Source organism: Macaca nemestrina, chromosome 4 (assembly GCF_043159975.1).
Source record: "Macaca nemestrina isolate mMacNem1 chromosome 4, mMacNem.hap1, whole genome shotgun sequence".
NCBI classification, from domain to species: Eukaryota; Metazoa; Chordata; class Mammalia; order Primates; family Cercopithecidae; genus Macaca; species Macaca nemestrina.
Genome location: NC_092128.1, coordinates 158,083,869 through 158,106,876, shown reverse-complemented (window position 1 = coordinate 158,106,876; position 23,008 = coordinate 158,083,869). Strand labels below are relative to the sequence as shown.

The 23,008-nt window shown below is 37.1% G+C and overlaps 1 long non-coding RNA gene across 1 annotated transcript in view; it reads left to right on the top strand.

Moving 5' to 3' along the window:
- The window catches only part of LOC105483461 (uncharacterized), a 256,962-nt gene extending 234,188 nt beyond the window's left edge, over window positions 1-22,774 (top strand). Inside the window, exons 8-11 of the long non-coding RNA XR_011622679.1 lie at window positions 1,281-1,310; window positions 2,731-2,809; window positions 12,987-13,131; window positions 22,351-22,774. This is a non-coding gene — a long non-coding RNA (uncharacterized lncRNA). The remainder of the gene's footprint in view (window positions 1-1,280; window positions 1,311-2,730; window positions 2,810-12,986; window positions 13,132-22,350) is intronic.
- The last annotated feature ends 234 nt before the right edge of the window (window positions 22,775-23,008 follow it).

Here is a 23,008-nt window from a genome sequence, read left to right as displayed (position 1 = left end):
AGCCCAGATAATTAGCAATTTGAGAATCGTGGTCAGAAAATAGTAAATTAAACAAAAAGCGTTATAGGGGAAAAATAACACCATGACAAACTAAGGCTGACTTGGTCCTTGATAAATATTTAGTTGTTCTCTCTCTCTTTCTCTCTCTCTCTCTCTCTATAGCTCTATCCATATCTGAATTCTCCCTTCCTCACATTTCCACCCATTTTCATTAATTTATTGTTATTCTTTCTGTGTTTCTTTTAGCAAAAATAAGAAACTATATAGATATTCTTATTACCTTGTCTTTCTTACAAAAAAATGGAAACATAGTACCCTGTGTTTTGCTTTTGGTCCACATATCTTTGTAAAAAATCTTTCGTATCAGTTGATTTCTTTCTCTCTCTGTGATTTCACAGTACCTTGTTTTACGGCTCTTCGGCGTACTCAGTATCCCATAAATGGTTATTTGGGCTGTTTTCTCTATATTGCTACTATATTGCTATATTATCTATCTATATCATATTATCTATATTATATAATAGATTATATTATCTATATTGTATAATATATTATCTATATTGTATAATATATTATCTATATTGTATAATATATTATCTATATTATATTATCTATATATTGCTATTATAAATAATGATGCATGTGTAACTTGGTTTTGTTATTTGTGGGCGTATGTCTTCAGACATATTCCTAGAAGTGGATTGTTGCATCAGAGGATAAATGTGTGTGGCGTTTTGTTGGACACTGCCACTTCCCTTCCATAGGGATGGTATCATTTTGCACACACACCAGCAATTTCTAACTGCCTTTTTCTCCAAAGCCTCACCAACAGAGTGGGTTCTTAAGCTTTTTAATTGGTGCCAAACAAGTTAATAGGTAAGAAATTGTAGCACAAGGTAGCTTTAATTAGCATTTCTTTGAATATGAGTGAAGTTGAGTACTTTCCCCATGTTTTTTAAATGCCATTTTTTTTCTGTCAGATTTTGGTATTTCCTCCCTTTGACAGTAAAGGACTCTTTATGCATCCAGGAAATCAGCCTTTTATCCATGACACCTCAACTATTTTATCACAGTGTTATTTTCTTTATCTTTTACTATGGTTTATTTGTCATGCAATTTGTTTCTATTCAGTAAAATTTACCAATCTTTTTGTTGTTATTATTATTGCAACTGGATTTTGAGTCAAATTACAAAGGTTTTCCTTACTTTAAGCTTATAAAAAATGTGCCCATGTTTTCCTCTTGTACATATCTCTCTCATTGTTTATACTTACATTTCAGATCCATTTGGAGTTCTTTCTGATGCATTATGTGAGTATGAATCCAATTTTCTTTTCTTTTTCCAAATGACTATCCAGTTGTGCCAAATTCATTTATTTAATGTCCATGTCTGCCTCAATGATTTGAGGTCTTACCTATGTTAAGTTTCCATATGCACTTCAGCTTGTTCCCAGGCTCTCTATTGTGTTTCATTGGTGTGTCTGTCTGTTATATCTCAGTATCACATTTTAAAAATAGAACTTAATAGCGTATTTTAATGTCTAGTAGGGCTAGTTCCCCTTTATTCCTCTTCTTCTTAAGGGGTTTTCAAGCTATTTTTGCACATTGATTTTTGTTGATTTTTTTCATTCGGTCTTCAGAACAACTTATCTTATTCCAGAGAAATAAGCAAACAAATGAACACATTATTTGTATTGCAATTGCACTAAATTTATACATGAAACTGAAAAAAATTGATATCTTTATGAAGTTGCATAATCCTATCCAAGGACAGATATCTCCTTCCATTTGGTAAGTCTTTCTCAGAAATGCTTTCAAGTTTTCATCATATATGCTTTGCTCATTTCTTGTTAAGTTTATTTCTAAGTATTAGAAGGGAAGGGCAGAATTATAAGAGATTTTTTCCTAACATTTTCCAATGATTTATTCTCTCTATTTATGAAAGTTATTGATTTTTATGTAAATTTTATATCTTGTTGCCATACTTAAATGTTGTGTTAGTTTTACTTTAGATCTTCCTCGTTAATAGGTGCTCTTTGACACATAATATATTATTAAATTTTATAAAATTTTAATGGATGTTGGAAAAATGCATGCTCAATTTTTAAAGTAGAAAATTCAATATATCCATGAACTGGTGCTCAAAAATTCTGCTAGTCAAATTTTCTGAGTTAGTTTTGGCATATTTGATCACAAAGTCTGTTGATATTTGTTAACGTTTCCCAACTGAAAAAGTTATATTTAAAAATTTTTTCCTTTTTCTAATAGCTTTTGCTTTACTAATTTGAATCCATGTGATTTGTCAAGTGATAATTTGTACTATATCTTCATTGTGCATTATAATCATCAACTTAACTATGTCATTCATATATTCCTCAAATTAAGGTTATCATTTTGCTTTATTTTTTCTGTCTCAACAATGACATTTTTACTCTTTTTAGTCTAAGTTTTCCTTTTACCTTTTGTTTTACACATATTTCTTCTAAGGAGACTCTTATTTTTGTGGCTATAGTGTAATTTTACTACATGTTTTCAAATGTGGTAGAGACCACCAAACTGTTCTCCCAAAATATACTTAGTGATTTGTACCCCACCAGCAGCCAACGAGAGTTCAGATTGCACCATATTTTCACAAGTCCATACATTTCACCCAGATGATGGCGGTAAAATGGATTTACATTGTGACTTTTTAAACATTTTTTCTTTTCTTTTTTCTAATTTCAATTTTTAGATTCAGGGAGTACATGTGCAGTTTATGTGACTACACTGCATGATGCTGAGAAAGGGGTATGGATCCTGTCATGCAGATAGTGAGTATAATACCCACAAGGTGGTTTTTCAACCCATGAGTCTTTGTGTCCATGAGCACCCAATGTTTAGTTCCTATTTTCTTGTTCTCCACTTCTGCAAAATGCTTGTTTAGATACTTACTTGTATTTCCCTTATTAATTTGTAGTTCTCTAAACATTCTGGATGCTACTCATTTGTGAGTATACTCACTGGGAATTTTTGTTCATTTTTTATTTATTGATTTTTTTTTAACAGTTTTTGGTTTCAATTTTAGTTTCTAAATGGTATTTTATAATGAACAAAAGTATAGTTTAATACAAATAGGTTATTGATCTTTGCTTTCATGACTTGTGCTTCTTTTGTGTCTTATTTAAAAATGCTTCTGTGAGTTCTAGCCAGAGCAATCAGCCAAGAGAAAGAAAGAAAGGTCATCCAAATAGGAAAAGAAGTCCGAATATCTCTCTTCACTGACTGTATAATTCTATACCTAGAAACTGTAAAGACTCCACCAAAGGTCTCTTAGAACTAATAAATGACTTCGGTAAAGCTTTAGGACACAAATTAATGTACAAAAGTCATTAGCATTTTGATACACTGATAACGTTCAAGCGGAGAGTGAAATCAGGAACACAATCTCATTACCATATAGCCATGTACAAAAAAAAAAAAAAAATGCCTAGGAATACATCTAGCCAAGGAGGTGAAAGATCTCTACAAGGAGAACTACAAAACACTGCTTAAAAAATCATAGATAACACAAAAAAATGGAAAAATATTCCATGCTCATGGATTGGAAGAATCAATATCGTTAAAATGGCCATACTGCCCAAAGCAATCTATAGATTCAGTGCTAGTGCTATCAAGCTACCAATGTCATTTTTCACAGAACTAGAAAAAAAAAATACTAAAATTCATATGGAACCAAAAAAGAGTCTGAAAAACCAAAGCAATCTTAAGTAAAAAGAACAAAGCTGGAAACATAGACAAATGAAACAGAATAGAGAATCCAGAAATAAAGCCACACATGTACAGCCATCTGATCTTCAACAAAATCAACAAAAATAAGCAATGGGGAAAGGACTTCCTATTCAATAAATAGTACAGGGATAGCTGACTACTCATATGCAGGAGAATGAAACTGGACTTATACCTTCTATCATATACTGAAATTCACTCAAGATGGATTAAAGATTTAAATGTAAGACCTCAAACTATAAGAAACCTGGAAGAAAATCTGGGAAACAGCATTCTGAATGTTGGCCTTGGGAAAGAATTTATCATTAAGTCCTCAAAAGCAATTGTGAGTCCTGTCTCTACAAAAAGTAAAAACAATTAGCTAGGCATGATAGTGCATGCCTGTGTGAGGCTGAGGTGGGAGGATAACTTGAGCCCAGGAAGTTGAGGCTGTGGTGAGCCATGTTTGCACCACTGCACTCCAGCATGGGCAACAGAGTGAGACCCTCTTTCAAAAAAAAAAAAAAAAAGCAATTGACAAGTGGGACCTAATCAAACTAAAGAGCTTCTGCATAGCAAAAGAAACTATCGACAGAGTAAACAGACAATCCACAGAATGGGAAAAATATTCACAAACTATACATCTAACAAATATCTAGTATCCAGAACCTATAAGGAACTTAATTCAACAAACAAAATAACAAATAACTCCATTAAAAAATGGGCAAAAGACGACTAGGCATGGTGGCTCATGCCTGGAATCCCAGCACTTTGGGAGGCCAAGGCAGGCAGTGAGGTCAGGAGTTCAAGACCAGCCTGGTCAATGTGGTGAAACCCCATCTCTACTAAAAATACAAAAATTAGTCGGACGTGGTGGCACACACTGGTAATCCCAGATACTTGGGAGGCTGAGGCAGGAGAATTGCTGGAGCCCAGGAGACAGAGGTTGCAGTGAGCCAAGATTGTGCCACCTCTCTCCAGCCTAGCCTACAGAGTAAGACTCTGTCTCAAAAAAAAAAAAAAAAAAAAAAAAAAGGCAAAAGACATGAACAGGTACTTCTCCAAAGAAGACAAGAAAGCAAATGACATATGAAATGTTGCTAATATCGCTAATCATCAAAGAAATGCAAATCAAAATTACAATGAGATACCATCTCACACTAGTCAGAATGGCTCTTATTAAAATGTCAAAAACAACATGTTGAGGCTGTGGAGAAAAGGGAATGCTTATTCACTATCGATGGAAATGTAAATTAATTAAACTGCTGTGGAAGGCAGTTAGGGAATTTCTCAAAGAACTTAAAACAGAGCTACCATTTGACCCACCAATCTCATTAATGGGTATATACTCAAAAGAAAATAAATTGTTCTACCAAACACACAGGCACTCGTGTGTTCATCACAGTGCTATTCACAATAGCAAAGACATGGACTCAATCCAGGTGCCCATCAATGGTGTGTTAAAAGAAAAAATTTAGCCACATCAAATTTAAAAGAGTTTAATTGCGCAAAGAATCATTTGTGAATCAAGCAGCCTGGTGAGCCACAGTAGGCTCAGAGACTCCAGTGCAGCCACGTAGTGGAATAAGATCATGGACAGAAAAAGGAAAGTGATCTACAGAACATGGAAGTGAGGTACAAAAACAGATGGATTGGTTACAGCTCAGTGTTTGCATTATTTGAACACTCTTTGAATAGGTGGCCACCTTTGGTCAAAACTCAGCGATTGGCACAACAGTAATTTACAGTCTATTTATAATTCAATTTAAGTTACAGTTTGTGATGTACAGAGAAATGTTTAGGCTGAACTTAAAGTATGTAAGGAGGCAGTTTTAGGCTAAACTTGATTTAACAGGTGCATTGAATACAGAAAATGTGATATACATACACCGTGAAATACTACACAGCCATGAAAAGGAATGAAATCATGTCCTTTGCAGCAACATAGGTGCAGCTGGAGAGCATTTTCCTAATTGAATTAATGTAGGAACAGTAAACCAAATATTGCATGCTCTCACTTATAAGTGGAAGCTAGGCACTGGGTACTCATGAACGTAAGGATGGCAACAACACACACTGGGGACTACTAGAGAGAGGAAGGAGGAAGTGGAGCAAGATTTGAAAAACTATTGGGTACTATGGGCACTACCTGGTGATGGGATCATTCACATCCTAACTTCAGCATCATGCAATATACTCATGTAGCAGACCTGCACGTGTACCCCAAAACCTAAAAGTTGAAATCATTTTTAAAACTTATAAATGATATAAAATATTTATAGAAAATAGAAACAGAAAAACCCTTCTTTGAGGCTTTTTTTTCTTTGTTTCTTTTCCTTTTTTTGTTCTCTTTGAGGTTTAAAACATAATCTCTATTATTTTCTACTGAGATTTTACACTATTTCTTTTTCACTTTTAAGTTTTGGATACATCTGAAATTGACTTTTTTGCATGGTGTAAGGTAGGCATCGAATTTAATGTTTCTCTATATGAATAACCAGTTTTCCCAACTTATATTTAATAGTCTATACTTCCCATGCTGTTCTAAAATGACACTTTGCTTTACTTCAAATTTTCTTTATTTATGGTACGATTTATGGACTTTCTATCGTGTTGTATTGGCCTCTTTGTCTTTACCTATCTTAAAATTATGTGGCAGTGCATTTTATTGCTTTATAATAAACCTTGATATCTGGTGGAAAATTTATGTCAGTTTTCTGGCTATTCTTTGCCTTTCATGTGAATTTTATAATAAGCTTGTCAGGACATGAAAATCCTTGTTAAGATTTTTACAGTCATCCTTTGGTATTGGCAGAGATTGGTTCCAGGAATCCCTGAAGGTACCAACATTCATGAATGCTCAAGACCTTATATAAAATGGTATAGTAGTATTTGTATATAGCCTACATACATCCTTCCATATACTTGCAAATATCTCTAGATTACCAATAGTGCCTAATACACTGTGAATAACCATGTAAATCACTATTTCACTGTATGTTCAGGGAATAATGACAAGAAAAAAATGTTTGTACATGTTTAATACAGATGCAACCATTCATTGTTTTCCAAATATTTTACATCCACAGTTGGTTGAATGCAGGGATGCAGAACCCATGGACCACAGAGGGCAACTGTATTTAAAATGCTTTCTATTTATGCATTCATTTCTTGTAGAATTAATACTGAGTCACCCTATCCATGAATACAGCCTACCACTCCATTTATCTCGTTTGTCTTTAATGTCATTTCCCCATAGGTTGGATATTTCCTCTTATTTGTGCTATTTGTTCTTGTTATACTCAATTATCTTTCAGAGAAATTTTAAGAGCATGAAAAATGTCTTTTATATCTACAAGCATATTTAACATTTCTGGTGTTCTTCTCCTCTTTGGGCAGATTTGGTTTTCCATCTGTCATCACTTTCCTTCAGCCTGAAGAATTTTAACATTTCTTGTAATGGAGGTTTGTTGGCAATAAAGTTGTTCATAATATTACCTTATTATACTTTGCATGTGTATAGTACTTTTTTGCGATTTCCTTTCTTGCATTACTGATATTGGCAAATTGTGTGTTCTCTTAATTTTCTTGATTAGTGTAGCTAGAAGTTTGTTTGCCCTCTGTGGTCCATTAGTTAACTTGATTGATCTTTGCAGAGAACCCAATTTTGCTTTTAATAACTTACTCTATTCAATTCCCTTTCTATATCTTTGACTTCTGTTGTTTTCTTTATTACTTCCTTCACTACTCTTACTTGTTTTCTTTGCTCTACTTTTATTTAACTTAGGATGGAAGCTTATATAATTTACACCTTTCTTTTTTACTAATGTGTAGGCATGAAAATCATAAATTTATCTCTAAGTATTGTTTTTATTTCACAAAGTGTGTATGTTGTGTTTCTGTTATCATCCAGTTCCGAATATTTTCTAACTTCACCTAGAACTTTTCTTCTGACCCACGAGTTATTTAGAATTCTTTTCACTCTTTTTTTGAAAATTTCTTTTTTTACTTTCATTTTTGCAAAATATTTTTACTGGATATAGTATTCAATAGCAATTATTTTTTTCATTTCAGCAGTTTAAAAATGTCAATTTCTTGTGTTTTATCTTGCATTGTTTCTGATGAGAAACAATGTCTTTTTTCTTCCTCTTTGTAACCTGTCTCTTTTTCTCTGGTTGCTTTTAAGATTTCTCTTAGTCATTATTTTTTATAAATTTGATTACAATATGTTTTGTGGTTTTTCTTGGGCTTCTTTTCTTGAACTTTATTGATCTTCTTGGATGTGTATGTGGATAGCTTTCATTAAATACAGAGAATGTCTGGCTCAGTATTTCTTTAAATACATTTTCTGACTTCTGTGGTCTCCATGGGAGTCAATGACATGTTTGTTAGACTGCTTCATATTATCTTACAGGTCAGTGAAGCTCTGCTTTGATTGCTTTACACTATTTTTTATGTTTTAGAATTGGGGGGGTCTCACTCTGTCAACCAGGCTGGGGTGCACTGGTGCAGTCAAAGCTTACTGCAGCCTTGAAATCCTGGGCTCAAGCAATCCTCCCACCTTAGGCTCCTGTGTAGCTGGAATTACAGGTGTCCACAACCACTTATCCTACATTGTTTTCTACTTGCTTGGATTATATCATCAAGTTCCCTGATCTTTTCTCTTGCCATGTATATACTCTATCTTAGCCCATCTAGGAATATTTTTTTTCTGATATTTTATCTTTTGGCTTTTGATGTTCTATTTCTTAATGACATAATTTCCTTTCCCCCATCTAACCCCCACCCCACAAATCCTAGCTGCTGGTAACATCATTCTGTTCTTGGCTTTTATGTGTTCTTTCTCTCTCTTTTTTCTTAAGCTTTCACATATGAGAGTATGCAGTGTTTATCTTTCTCTGTCTGGCTTATTTCACTTAGCATAATGTCCTCCAGGTTCATCCATTGTGTTATAAGTGACATAATTTCTCTCTTCTTTAAATGCTGACTAGTATTCCATTGTGTATATATACCACATGTTAAAATCAACCCATCAGTTGATGGACGCCTAGGTTGATTCTATAAGTTGGCTATTGTGAATAATGCTGAAATAAACATGGAAGTACAGATATATCTCTGACATAGTGATTTCAAATCCTTAGGATGTGTACCCAGAAATGGGACTGCTGGATCATACTGAAGCAGGGTAGTTCCCTTGACCCCTATGCAGGACTTGTAAAGGGGTGGCTCGCTTAGTCCACAGCACTCAAACCCCTTGCAGGAGCAGGGGGCACGCAGGTGAGCAGGTGCAGGAGCCGGGGAGAGTGCCTTAAAACCCCATACCAGCCTGTGGCAGCATGTAGGGGTTGCCCACGAACTCTTGAGCCACAAAGGGCATGTGTTACAGTGCACTCCTTTAGCTTTGCTGTCCACGGATGGCTTAAGTGTTAAGCAGCTCAGTGGAGGGTCAGTGTGACAGCCTCTTTCACCCACACCTGGATCCTTGTCTGGTGTCCAGGAGGAATGAGGTTGTGCAAACAGATTGGAAGGTGGTTCATGCAAAGCATTTTATTGAGCAGTGGAAGTGGCTCTCAGTGGGATGGGGAGCTGGAAAGGGGATGGAGTGTCCAGCAGGTCTTTCCCTGGGGTTCAGCCATCCCTGGCCAAACTCCTTTCCAACAGTAGTCTCCAATGTCCAGCTGCTTCTTTCCTCTCGATGTTCAGACACTTTTCTCTTTTAGTTTTTACTAAAAGACAAATTTAGTGAGCTTAATACGTGAGCTTCTTGGGATTGCTACTGGATGCCCAGCATACTGAGTGAGCTCACTTAACTCTGGATGGCTGGAACTTGAATATCTTCTAGTCTTCTGGTCTATGGATTTCAGTAGTTGTCCAGTTTATTATTACTCAGTGCTTTGTCATTCTCCAGGAGTTATTTGTTCTGATTTGTAAAATGCACAGAAATCTGTGCAGGGGCTCTTTTGAGTCTCTGGCAAATGCTAAGATTTCTGGGCATCTTTCTCTGAATAATTCCCTTCTTTTCATTCAGCCCCACAAATTCTAGACACCTAATCCTTCCCAAGTTCTGATCAATGTTTCTTTAATTCAAAGAGACCACACTGTTCTTAAATGTTTTCCACTTCCATGCACCAGTCTGGAGCATGCCTCCAAGCAGAAACCTGGGGAAATGATAGGGCTCATCTCATTTGTTTCCTTTCTCTCAGAGATTATAGTCTCGCAATTTTTTCCCCAAAGTCTAGAAATAGTTATCTTTCATAATTTTTTTCACTTTTAATATGGTTTACATCAGAAACTGTTTACATCAGTAGTTACTCCAGTACTAGTTACCTCATCATGGCTAGAAGTGGGAGCTCTCTGCATAGCACTTTACTCTTCAAAGAAGTCAAGACTACTACAGTTAGAAAAAAAAATCTCATGAGTCATCAATAGATCAATCCACCCCAACCTCATAGGACTTGAATTTCATTTTCTAACTATTCAATAAATGGCTATTTAGGCTATACTTGGTCACCTCTAGTGATGATGAGATCACTCTCTCCAAGGTAGGCATACATTTCAGGCTGGCAGGATCATCTTCTTTTTCATGTTCAGAACTCCATCTCTCTGCAACTCACCCTTGTCTTACCTCTTGATTCTGTGTATGGAAGACACTACTCTCTCTTCCACTAAACAGTCCTACAAATAGTTGACAGTAGCATCATGTTCCCACAGAGCCAGCTTTTCTTCATGATAAGCATGCCCAGTTTCTTCAACTTATTCCACAAGAGTGAACAAGTAAGGTAAAAAGACAACTGCTTTATTCTCCTCCCTGCCCTTAAGTATATGCCCTAAGACTTTTGAAATCTCAGGAGAAAATTCCTTTTGAAGCCCTCCTGCACTCTTAGCTTGAATCAGACATGCTTAATTTGATCATTTGATCAAAGGATCACTCAGCCATTGCAAACAGTCTATGTAGTTAGCATCTTCAACATCTCCTAGGACTGTACGAATACAGCCTCTTCCTAGTTTTATGATGCAGAAAACGCCAGTCCTGACCATGCCCTCAAATGGAACTACAGAACTATTAGATAATTGCTTCATTTATTGGGAAGTGGGAACTAGAAGAGACCAAAGTATAATTCTATTGAATTACATGTTTCCATTTTCTAATTGATAACTTTAAGAATAAGATTGAACATAACATTTCAGGCCCCAATGGTCAGTTAACATATCTGAAGATTAGGGGTACATTATGGTCCTAATATTATTTGTTGCTCAACTTATTTTATTTATTTATTTTTTTTGAGATGGAGTTTCGCTCTTTTGCCCACACTGGAGTGAAGTGGCGTGATCTTGGCTCGCTGCAACCTCTGCTTCCTAGGTTCAAGCAATTCTCCTGCCTCAGCTCCCGAGTAGTTAGGATTATAGGTGCCTGCCACCACACCCAGCTAATTTTTGTATTTTTAGTAGAGACGGGGTTTCACCATGTTGGTCAGGTTGCTCTCAAACTCCTGACCTCAGGTGATTTGCCTGCCTCGGCCTCCCAAAGTGCTGAGATTACAGGTGTGAGCCACCATGCCCGGCCGACTTTTCAGTCCTAAAATTGAGCTTTCAGTACTTTGTTTTTACTCCAAAGTCAGGATTAATCTTACTTAATAACTGTCTTGTAGTGAGGTTAAATGAAAGTCCTGAAAAACATGTTCACCTGCACCTCTTCATTCTTAATAAGAACAGGTTTGGGGGCAGTGGGCCCCATAGACTAAACCTGACAGTTTGTTTTAATTGGTTTCTGATTCATTTCTTTAGGCTATGCCTTATTTCTCTTAGTCTCCAGGTCTGTACAAATCTGCATAACAGCATTAACAGAACATTGCAAAACATAATTCTCACTCATTAAAAAAATGCAGATGCTAAATGTCACACATTTACATTTTGAAACAGTGATTTCCTTCAATCTACTTTATCTTATTTAACTTTTAAAAAATGATTTTCCAAGGGCTATAGTGTAGGAAAACCTTGGTAAGTAACTTTACCTCAAGCATTTTTTAATCACATAGAGAGATAACAGTTGCACCAAAGTGTCTCCTTATTAGCATGTAATGTCTCTTATGGTGTGATGGGTTCTTCAGCTGAGGAATAGCTATAAACATTTTTTGTTGCCTAAGACAAAATGGTTGATGGTTAATACTTGCTTTCTCTTAACAGGCTCTTTATTTGCCCAATTAAACTTGTCTCATAAACTCTCTCATTTTAATATAATGATGAGGCTCTAGGGTTAGATCTGATGCTGGAGTCAGATATTTAGCTGTTCACCTTTACTACCCACAGAGAGGAAATGTTTTTCAGTAGCTTGTGATAAAAAAATAGAAGGGAATAATAGATTTGAAGTGTCTGATATTTTGTAATCTGTTACATTTTCCTTGTCACTTCAAGACATGGCTGGAAAAAGAAAAGGAAGTGACCAGAAGATAGGCCTGGAAGTTGGTTTCAAATAGAGGAGTTGGACAAACTCTGCACTGCAGGCTTTGACAGTCAATGAACTAGAGTCTGAACAGCAAGGACTAACCTGCAACTTCTATCATTAGTCTTCACCTTATTTCTAATACTAGGTGACTGTGGACCCACAGGCATTAGTCACCACCAAATAGGGGTCAAGAGCTCTCTAGTTTTAGCTAATTTTTATTAATTTCTCTGTCCCCACTCCACCACCAACATTCTTTTTTTAAATTCACCAAACTACATTGCACTCTTACTGTGAGCCAAGCCCGAAACTAGGTGCTAGAAATGCAAAAATAAATGTCAAGTTCTCTGCCTTAAAAGAAATTCACAGATAGGACTATAAAACGGGCAATTCAAAAACAGTTTGATAAGGCTTACAACCAAGATTGGCCAAGTTCAAAACTAAATTTTAGTGGATCAGAGAGAATTTCTTGAAAGAATTAAAACATAAACTAAACTTAACGGATGAGTGGTTAGCTTAGACAATGCAGGGGTAGAAGAGATGAAAATGTTGGGAATGAGAGAGAAAGGAGACTTCAGGTACCATAGTGTGGAAGTCTGAAGGAACATGATGGCCTCAGGTAATGATAATTGGTTTAGTGTGGTGGGGACTTTAGGCATTTGTATGTTAGCCCCTATTTCTATTATTAGTATGAATCAGTTGCCCAAATGAGAGACCTACCTTTGCATATGCCTTAGTATTACAGCCTCAGACATGGCTTTGAAATATAATTCCTCTCTCTATCCTCACTATCACTGCCTTAGGTCTCCCCTGGACTATTGTGTCTTCTACCTGGAAGTCAAGCCTTCGTGCTGTCTTTTCTCCATTCCAACCTCCATGGGAAGAAGAGATAATATCATTTTCTAGCTGTATATAAAAAAAGTACCAGGAATTTTTTGTTGACTGCAGGTATATTTAAAACCCTTTATCTTGTCATACAAGTCTCAATCTAACTGAGCTGAGCTTACCTTATCAAGCTACATTCTTGCCACTCCCACATCATACAGGTCATTCTGTAACCCATGACATATTTTTAGAATTCTACTTTGAGGTCTTCCCTGAGACGTGAATGTACAATTTTTCTTCTCTTTTTAGACAAATACCTACTCATCTATCAGGATCCAGCTCAAATGCAATTTTGCTATGAATCTCTCCGTGGCTTTACTGATGAAATTAGTCAGTCTATCATTTCTCTTCTCTTAGTACATTGTAAATAATTCTATTAAACATCTTATATTATGTGGCAATTATGTTTTCATATCTATAAACAGATTGCAAGGTCTAAGCATATCCATTTTGTGACTCATGGTGCCAAACTCTAGATACTGTAGTGAGTTGAATGATGGCCCCCAAAAAGATATGTCCATGTCCTGATCTTGGGAACCTGTGAATGTTACCTTATTTGAAGAAACGGTCTTTGTAGCTGTAATTAAATGAAGGATTTTTTTAGATAAGGAGATCATCCTGGATTATCCATACAGGCCCTAAATCCAATGACAAGTGCTTTTATAAAGGTGAGACGGTAAGATATTTGACACAGAACAGGAGGAGCCAATGTGACCCTGGAGGAGTCATTAGAATATGGTCCCAGCCAAGGAATGCCAGCAGCTACCAGAATCTGAAAGAGGCAAAAATTGGATTTTCTGCTAGAGCCTCCAGAGGAAGTTTGGCCCTGGCAATACCTTGATTTGAGATTTCTTACCACTAGAACTGTAAAAGAATAAATTTCTGCAAATTTAAGCCATGCAGTTTGTAGTAATTTATTGCAGAAGTTACAGGACACTAATAGACTAAAAGGTGGTGAGTATCACTCTTATTGTCATTAATAGAATACAAATTCACCAGGATATAAAATGTATACATTACATTTCAGGTTCCTTTTTATGCCATAAATATAAATAACAAGATTCACCTATATCGTTCATTCATTAATTTATTCACATATAAGTATTTATGGTTTGAGCCTTTTCTATGTGCTAAGTAGTATGCTTAGGACCTTAAATATATTATCTACTTGAATATTCACAGCAACATTCTTAGGGAGAAATAATTATTACAGCTTTGCAGATGACTTGAAAGAGACTCTAAGTTTTAAGTATTTTGTTCAGTCATGAGGAAGTGACTGAGGCAAAATTAAAACCAGTTTTTTCTGAACCTAAAGTCTATACCCTTAACCCTGATGATCCACAACCATATGATTTTAAAACATGCAGCCAAAATTAGGTATGTGACAACATAAACAGTATTTGTTTTAGTGATTCTTCTTTTGCCAAAGTCCAAAGTTACATGTCAATCAAAAACATATTCTTAAACATTCTCATATTGGATAAAACAAATAGACTTCATTTCACTGTTTTTATTAATGGAACTAAGTTGCATAGTCCCATTCCAATGATAAATATTATTTATCTAAAACTTCAAGCTTAGAATTTAAAAATAACATAGGATTTCACTCTAATAGTTTCTACTAGCGAAACAAGAGAGTTCCCTGACGCCCTTCACAGGATGTGCGACAGGAGTGTGGCTTGTGCGTTCAGCTGCTATGTGCTCAAACCCCTTACAGAAGGGGGAGCATGGAGATGGGCAGGTGCAGGAGCTTGGACAAGCACTTTGGGACTCCAATCCCACAGTAGCATCTAGGGTGGGTGCCTCCAACTCCTGAAGCCCAAGTTGGCATGGCATGTGTTACAGTGCACTCCTTTAGCTTTGCCATCTGCAGATGGCTTAAGTGTTAACCAGCTCAGTGCCCTCTTGGTACTCAGGTCCTTGTCTGGTGTTCAGGAAGAATCAGGTCACACATGGACTTGAAAGATGAATGCAGGGGTTTTACTGATTGGTGGAGGTGGCTTTCAGTGGGATGGATGGGGAGCTGGAAAGGGGATGGAGTGGGAAGATGATCTTCTGGAGTTTGGCTATCCAGCAGCCGATCTCCTCTTTGACTGCCCCCAGTTAAACTCTTCTTGGCGTCTGGATGTTCCTTCTCTTCTCTCTGCTGTGCTGTTCTGCCATTCTTCTACTCTTCTGCTCGTCTCTGCCTTGTGTGCTTCTGGAACCTGGGGTCTGGGGTTTATATGAGTACAAGATGGGAGGGTGTGGTGGGCCAAAAGGCAACTTTTGGGTGCAAAACCAGGAATGCCTGTTCCCACTTAGGGTCATGGGTTTTCAGACTTGAGGGTGGGGCCTTTGCAGGGGAACTGCCTTCTTCTACACAGTATTTTCCTGTCTCCTTTCCATGTCATTAGTAGCAGATACACTTGAATCAAAGTAATAATAGGATTCAACCAAGGTAAAGAGAGGAGAATTTGAGTTTTCACTCAAAAATACAACTCTGTTCTATAAGAAAATAATTTGGTCATCAACTGCCTTAATCTTTACTTGGATTACCTTAATTACATTTTGTTAATTCTACTCTAGTTTCTTCAGAGACTGACAGGCACAGTTTTGTTATTGTATTTTATTTAAGTGGATCAGGTTTGTAGACAACCTGTTTTCAGAAACATCAACAGGATTATCTTCTGTATCAAATAAAGGATGATAATCTGTTTTTAAAGCTTATAGCAGAATAGTTCTGAAAGCAGTAATGGAGTCCAGGAAGAGATGAGGTAGAGATGGCAAAAGGCCATTGATTGCCCAGAAGTTTTCTTCCAAAATCTTAGACCTTGCACAAATATACAAATACCATTAACCATAAATAATTACATTACTTTAGCCTGAGCTATATTTAAGCTAGGTCATTTGTTAGTTTGCTTATTTGTTTTAAGATCAGTGTTTCGTAAGGAAAATCATGTTTATGGTAAGACAAAAACTCAATCCACACTACTAATACAGAGCTGCAAATATCTACAAAGCCACTTCTGTCTTACTTTTTCAGGAAATAACAGATATAAAAGAGATTATTTGTATGGCATGAGCCTCATATTTGTCAGAGCTTAGTCATGGATGTCTGCCAACTTGGTAGTGTGAAAGCGCACTGGACTGAATTGGGAGATGTAGGTGCTAATCCTCTTTCATTACTAATTGTAGGAACCTCAGATAGTCACTTTTCTCCCTGGGTTTTAGTTTTTTATTATAAAGACAATGAGTAGGGCAAGATGCCCCTAAGGTCCATTTCTAACTTTAAAGTTTACCATTTCAATCCCAAAAGAAAGGAATTAGGTATAATATTTTTATTTTGTTTCATCCAAGATCAAATGATACCCATTTACAGTGCAACTTCTAAGAGGCTCCATTAGCTTCATATTGTTTCACAGAACTTCAGGCTTTGCCTTACATAGTTATTTTACAAAATTATGGGCTTAACATATATTTTGGAGGTTGAATTGACAAGATTTTGTGGTGATATGAATACGGAAATAAAGCAGAAAAAAAGTGTTAAAGATGAAATGCTTGTTCCTGGCATAAACCATTGGGTGGTTGCTAAAATCAGAAATACTGGAAGAAAACTAGATTGGAAGGAAAGGTCAAAAATTTCGTTTTGGGCAACTCAAATCTGGGGTGCTTCTAAGAATGAAATGTATATGTAGGTAAATATTCAAGTTTGGAGTTTAGAAGAGAGGTCAGGCAGGGAGATATGAATATGGCTATGATAAAAATATGTTAATGGGAGCAGTATGAAAGCAAAAACCAGGCAAAGCAGGTAGTCATAGGGTAGGGAGCTCTTACAAGTTTCCTGTCCCTTCCCATCACCACTGAAGGAGCCTTGCTTTGCCCCAGGGACAGAGGAGGAGGATGTCTTAAGTTACTTGCCCTTGGTGGCTATGCCACAAGCAAAATGTCCTATTACATCTTTACCCCTTTTCTTTCTTCATCTAGAAGGACTTTCTTCCATGTATTTCCAAATAAAATCCTACTAATTCTCCAAAAAACAATTTAAATGCCTTAAACCTTCCTTAATATCCCCAGATCAAAGTTACCTTTATTTCTTCTGAGTTCAAATATTCCTTGTCCTTCTTTGTTAATCATTTTCTTTTTATAGGATTTACTATCTTTATCAGACTGTCAATCCCTTCATATCAGGAACCAAGTCCTCTCACCTTTGCTCTTAGCAAAACGTTTTAAGCAAAGACTTACTAACTACCTATTGAATTGAAACAGAATACAAATTGTTGAGGTATATTGTTGCAATACAATGTATTTTGTAGACGTGTAATGTGTATTTTTGAGATTTGTCATTATCTCCTTCCAAGTGAAATGGGAGAGTTCTCTGACCTCCCTGACGGGACATGCAACAGAGGCGTGGTTTGTGTGTTCAGCTCCCACATACTCAAACCCCTTATGGGAGGGGGAACATGCAGATGGGCAGGTGCAGGAGCCAAGGTGAGCGCTTCTGGGCTGTGGCCCCATGGTAGCTTCTAGGCGTGGGTGCCTGTGACTCTCAAAGCCCCAGTGGGTGTGTTACAGTGCTCCTTTAGCTCTGTGTATTAAGTCATCATACACAGATGACTTAAGTGTTAGCCAGCTCAGTGTCCTTTTGCTACCTAAATTCTTGTCTGGCATCCAGGAAGAATCAAGCCACATGGACAGATTGAAGGATGGTAAATGTGGGGGATTTTATTGCTGGATAGAGGTGGTTCTCAGTGGGATGAATGGGGAGCTGGAAATGGGATGGAGTGGGAAGATGATCTTCACCAGGAGATCAGCCTTCCTGCTGCTGATCTCCTCTCTGAACGCCCCCAGACAAACTCCTCTCGATGTTCAGATGCTCCTTTTCTCCTCTCCTTCTCTGCCACACCATTCTGCTACTCTGCTGCTCTTCTGCCCCTCTTCTCTTCTGCTCATGGAGCCTGGGATTTGGGGTTTATATGGGTACAGAATAGGGGAATGGGGCAGGCCAAAAGGCAACTTTCAGGCATGAAAACAGGAATGCCTGTTCCTATTTAGGGCCATGGGTTTCCAGGCTTAGAGCGGGGCTTTTGCCAGGGAACTGTCCTCTTCTACCCAGTATTTCCCTGCCTCCTCCCCATATGACAAGCAAATACCCTCTTGAAGTTAGGTGTCCCCATGTGACTTACATTGGGCAACAAAATGAGAACAGAAACGGAGGTTGTCACTTCTGAGTTGAGGCATGTAGAGTGGTGTGTTTCCCCCACACTCTCTTCCCCTGCTGGGGAAGCCCCTGCAGACATGGAGGTGCTTTACGAGCCTGGCAGCCTGCAGTGCTGAGCCTCCACATGAGGGCAGTTGCCTTGGAGAGTTGCTGGATGATGAAATTTTTGAGCTGTTTGTTCCCCAGCATAATGAAATTTATCTTGAGGTAAAAGAAAGTCAAGTTTTAAAAGAGAGAGAGAGAGAGAGAGCTGAATTCAAATCCTGGATTTGCCACTTCACTGTAATGTGACTTTTAAGAAGTTCAGTAAAATCTTATACCTCAGTTTCTTTGTTTGTAAAATGGAAGCTGTTACTCTCTCTACCTTCCACATTTAACAGAAGGTTATAGAAAATATCATAAGTATTGATCATATAACAGATGCTTAATAAATAGTATCTATCTATAATATTATATCATATATATCTTACATTTTCGCACTTTCTGGGTCACCTAGCACAATGCCAAGAATAATACCATGGCCTGGGTAAAGTTGGCTGATTAATCTGAATATTTATAATAGAATACCTATAGACTATACAATGAGAGACTTACAGAGGTACTCAAGAGACCATTTCTAAATTAACAAAGAATGCAAATGAAGTCTGGTATAAAGTTGACCCTGACCTTTAGAGAATTCAGAGGGCAGTGTGTTCTTAAATAATGAACTGTACTTGAATAATTTCTTCAATGTGTTGGTTCCAGCCATTCAGCATACATTGCATACCAGACCTCCCTGTTCTCACTGCCTTGTTCCTAGATGATTGTTCTGTAATTAACCTTGGACAACTCCCACTCTTCATTTTTCCTCCTCTTGTATCCTTCCTAATGTATCATTTAGCCAGTGTGGAGGTTTGGCTTGATCCAGCTTCTAAGGTTTTGATTTCTCAGACTCATTACACACTGGCAACATGCCATGATCATCAACACTAGCCATTTCTATTTAATAGAAAATTAATTATTCTACTCCATAACATTCATGGTTTTTTTCTTTTTTTACTGCTATTGCTCTGTTTGCCTAAGAAAGATTTGAGATTAAAAAAACTCTCATTACAAAATGGTATTTTGTTCTAAATGTCTAAATAATTTAAACTCAATCATAAAGATGTAAAGGATAGTTTGGAAGATGTTTGATGTTGTCAGGGAAAGAGCATGGGCTTTAGAATGAGAGGAGAATCTGAATTTTAGCTTCTCCACTTGATAGCTCTTTATTTAGGGTAAATCTGGCTTTTTACAACCTCACTGTCTCACTTCCTTTATCTGTGAAGTTCAGATAATAATAATATTTACATCTTAGATTAGTAAGACTGGATGAAGTAATATTTAAAAATCCATGTAAAATCCATAGAAGTGCCTACTAGAAAGTTAGCACTGGATGAAAATGTGGGTTCCATCACGGAAGTTACAGTTTACTTAGGAGATAAATGGAAACATTTGAAATTGAAGAAGGAGCTCTGTAAAATTGATCTTGAATGAGCATCTTTATCCACAGAAAGGGCAATTAAGGGCTGATTTCTGTGATAAGCACTTTAGGTGCACCAGCAGGGCACAGGAGGAGGCGGCCAGTGAATGCAGGAGATGAGAATTTTAGTGCTCAGAGAACCTTAAAGAGAAACCAATGATATGATGCAGGATTTGAGATTTTATCTGAACTCAGGAGTGTAGATACGACTTGGATAGATGAAGACATTAGGTGGGAGGTAGAGAGCACAGCTGAGGTGCTATGTTATGACAATAGAATTTTTTCATATATGGAAAAGAATAAGATGATCAGCTAACTGGAGCTACGAGTTTGCCTTAGGAACCAGCATAAAAATGGGAGGGAAGGATTGCATTCATTTAGGGAGAATCTGAGATCCACAGTTACTTTCACTTTACCTTGAAGGAAATTTGGAGCCATTTTAGGGTAGTAACATGACAAAGCAGTGCTTTAGTATGATTCTCTCTGGCAGCTGTGCTTGCAAGATGATATCAGATGTAGCACACATTGGGGCAGAACGGTTTGTTAAAGAGATGATGAGAGTAATACTTATTTGGGAGATGGAGACTTGAAGTAGTGGCAAACGTGAATAGAAGATAAATGGTGACATCCACAGCCATTCTCAGGAAAACATAGGGTTTGGCAGTAGATTCCTAACAGGAAATTAAGAAGAGGTAATAATTATGAATGACCTATAGATGAGTGTTTGTGCATCAAACTCAGAAAGTCCATCCCACTCACCAAAGAATCTTTGAAAACTCCCTATTGTGAAGCATTCATTGAACTTTGCATGATGAATTAGAACAAAATTGTATGTTATTATGTTTTAAGGTGGCCTTTGTGTTGACTGGTTTATTGGGAGAGACAAAGTATCAATACCAGTCTGCTTTGCCTGGTACCTAATAGACCTATAGGCTCAAAATGGAAAGATGTGGATATCTTGTATTTTATTTGTTTACCCACTTTCGCATCATGGAGCTGGAGACTCAGAAGGCAACCTAGACAAGTTCTTGCTCTGCTCTAAATGTGGTGATGACTTCTGTCGCAAGAAAGGGCTTGTTCCATCATATCAATTCTCATATAACCTGAAAATTCCTCATGCGGTTGGCTTTCACACCCTGTGCATGTCTGATCCTACTCTCTTCCTTTTATCAATGGTGGTTTATGCATGGACTCCCCCTTTGTTAGCAACAAGCTCACATTTACGTAACTCACCCCAATGGGAAATTAACATGCCACAAAGTCAGGGGAAAAATGAACTAAATTGAAAAATGTGCTAAGTGGGAACAAAATGTGTACATAAATTTGTATCTTTCAGCCCAACATTTAAAGAACTGCATCAAGAGAACAGGTCTGGAGAGATCATTTAGTCCATACAAATAACTTCAGCGAACGTAGGGGCTCTCAACCCTGACTACGTAGGAGAATTTTACAGGAACTTCTGATAGATACCAATCTCATCCCCAGAGATCCTGTTTAATTATGTATAGAGGGATACCTTGAGATCAGGACATTTTGAAATCTCCCTAGGAAACTGTAAAGTGCAACTAGGGTTGAGACATATTCTTTTGTACCCTGGCCTGGCTGCTCATTAGGATCAATTAGGGAGTCTATAAAAAAATATGCCCAGTTTCAACTCCCAAAAGATTCTCGTGTAAGTGGTCTTGGGCAAAATCTGAGCATTGATGTATTGGAAAGTTCTCCACGTGATTCTCCTGTAGAGCCAGTTTGAGAATCTATGAGCTGAGGAGTAACTCCTAAACATCAAAATCCCCTGAAAAGGTTGTCAACACAAAAGATTGCTGGATCCCATTTCCACAAACTCTGCTTCAGTAGTTGTGGGTGGAACCAGATAATTTACATGTCCAACAAGTTCCCAGGTTCTGTTGCTGTTGCCAGTGTGGAGACTCCATTTTGAGAAACACGGAAGTAAAACTCGTCTGTATTAAAAATATCTCTGAAGTAGATTAGTCTCCTTTGTAAATATCCTACAACACTTTAGCCTCACCTTAATGCATCCAATTTATTTCCTTAACAAGGTCTTAGTTATTTGAAGTTGAGATGGTCAGTGAATTCATATGAACACCACTAGTTACCAATGAATTCCTTCACTTATTATCCCTCTCGACCCCTAAAAAGTGATTTTTTTTTCTTTTGTAATTTCAGTTCAGTAAGCAAATAACTGCTAACCATTCAAAATTTGATTTTTGACTTCTAAGGGTTAAGGTCCACTGATCCACAGTAATTTAAAAAAATCATATAAACACAAAAGAGTAGGAGGCACAGATAAGACACCATTGCAGGTATCATATAATAAAACTCAAGGTCACGTTGACCCATAGGTTAGAGAATGCTATCTACAGAGCACAAAGGAAAACAAATTGTCACATTTTTTTTTTTTTTCTGTCAGTGGTTGTAAATGAAAGAAGATATTTTGAGGAACAGGATTAATAAAACATTAAAATAACTAGGAAAAAAGGCTGGTAATTAAAGATGTACTGTAATTCAAACCCAGCCTGAACAATGGCTCTTCTCTTCTGATGCTGCTTCTTTTTAATTACAGAAATAACAGCTCTTCCTGGATCAGCCCTCTCCCGTCTGTCATCTCCAACAGATACAAAGCCAGCTTTAAAAAGACCAAACCTGCAAAAATCATTCATGCTCTCTGCCTCCATGTTTTTCTTTCCAACCTAGTTCCTCCAGAAAATGTAAAAGAGCAACCGAACCGTCAACTGGTACAATGACTTCTACACGTCAGACCTCGGCCACACCACAGCCATCAGATTATTCTATCACAGCGTCTCTCAACCGTGGAATATGGTCTCCAAGGGAAACAAGCCAGAGAGGGCTCAGGAGCATTGCTATAAAGCAGAAGGCAAATGGAAATCTTTCCCCAAAGGGCACACTAGGATTGTTAGGTGAGGGCTGCTCAATCCATTAAAAGTTAAACTAAAAAAAAAAAAAAAAAAGAAAAAAAAAAAGAAAAATAAACCTTTTGAAAAAAAGCAACCTGTTCCAGATTTTAAGTATAAAAGAGAGTTTATTCAGGGGACTGAAATGTTGACAGTGAGTCAATCGGGAGGATATTTTCAATCAGGACCGTCAGACTGACAGCTTTCATATTATTAATGCACATACTAGGAGACATCAAATTTGAAGGGCAGGCATTGTGCTAAGTCAAACTTCTACCTAAAAATGCATTACATTTTGTCTGTAAATCA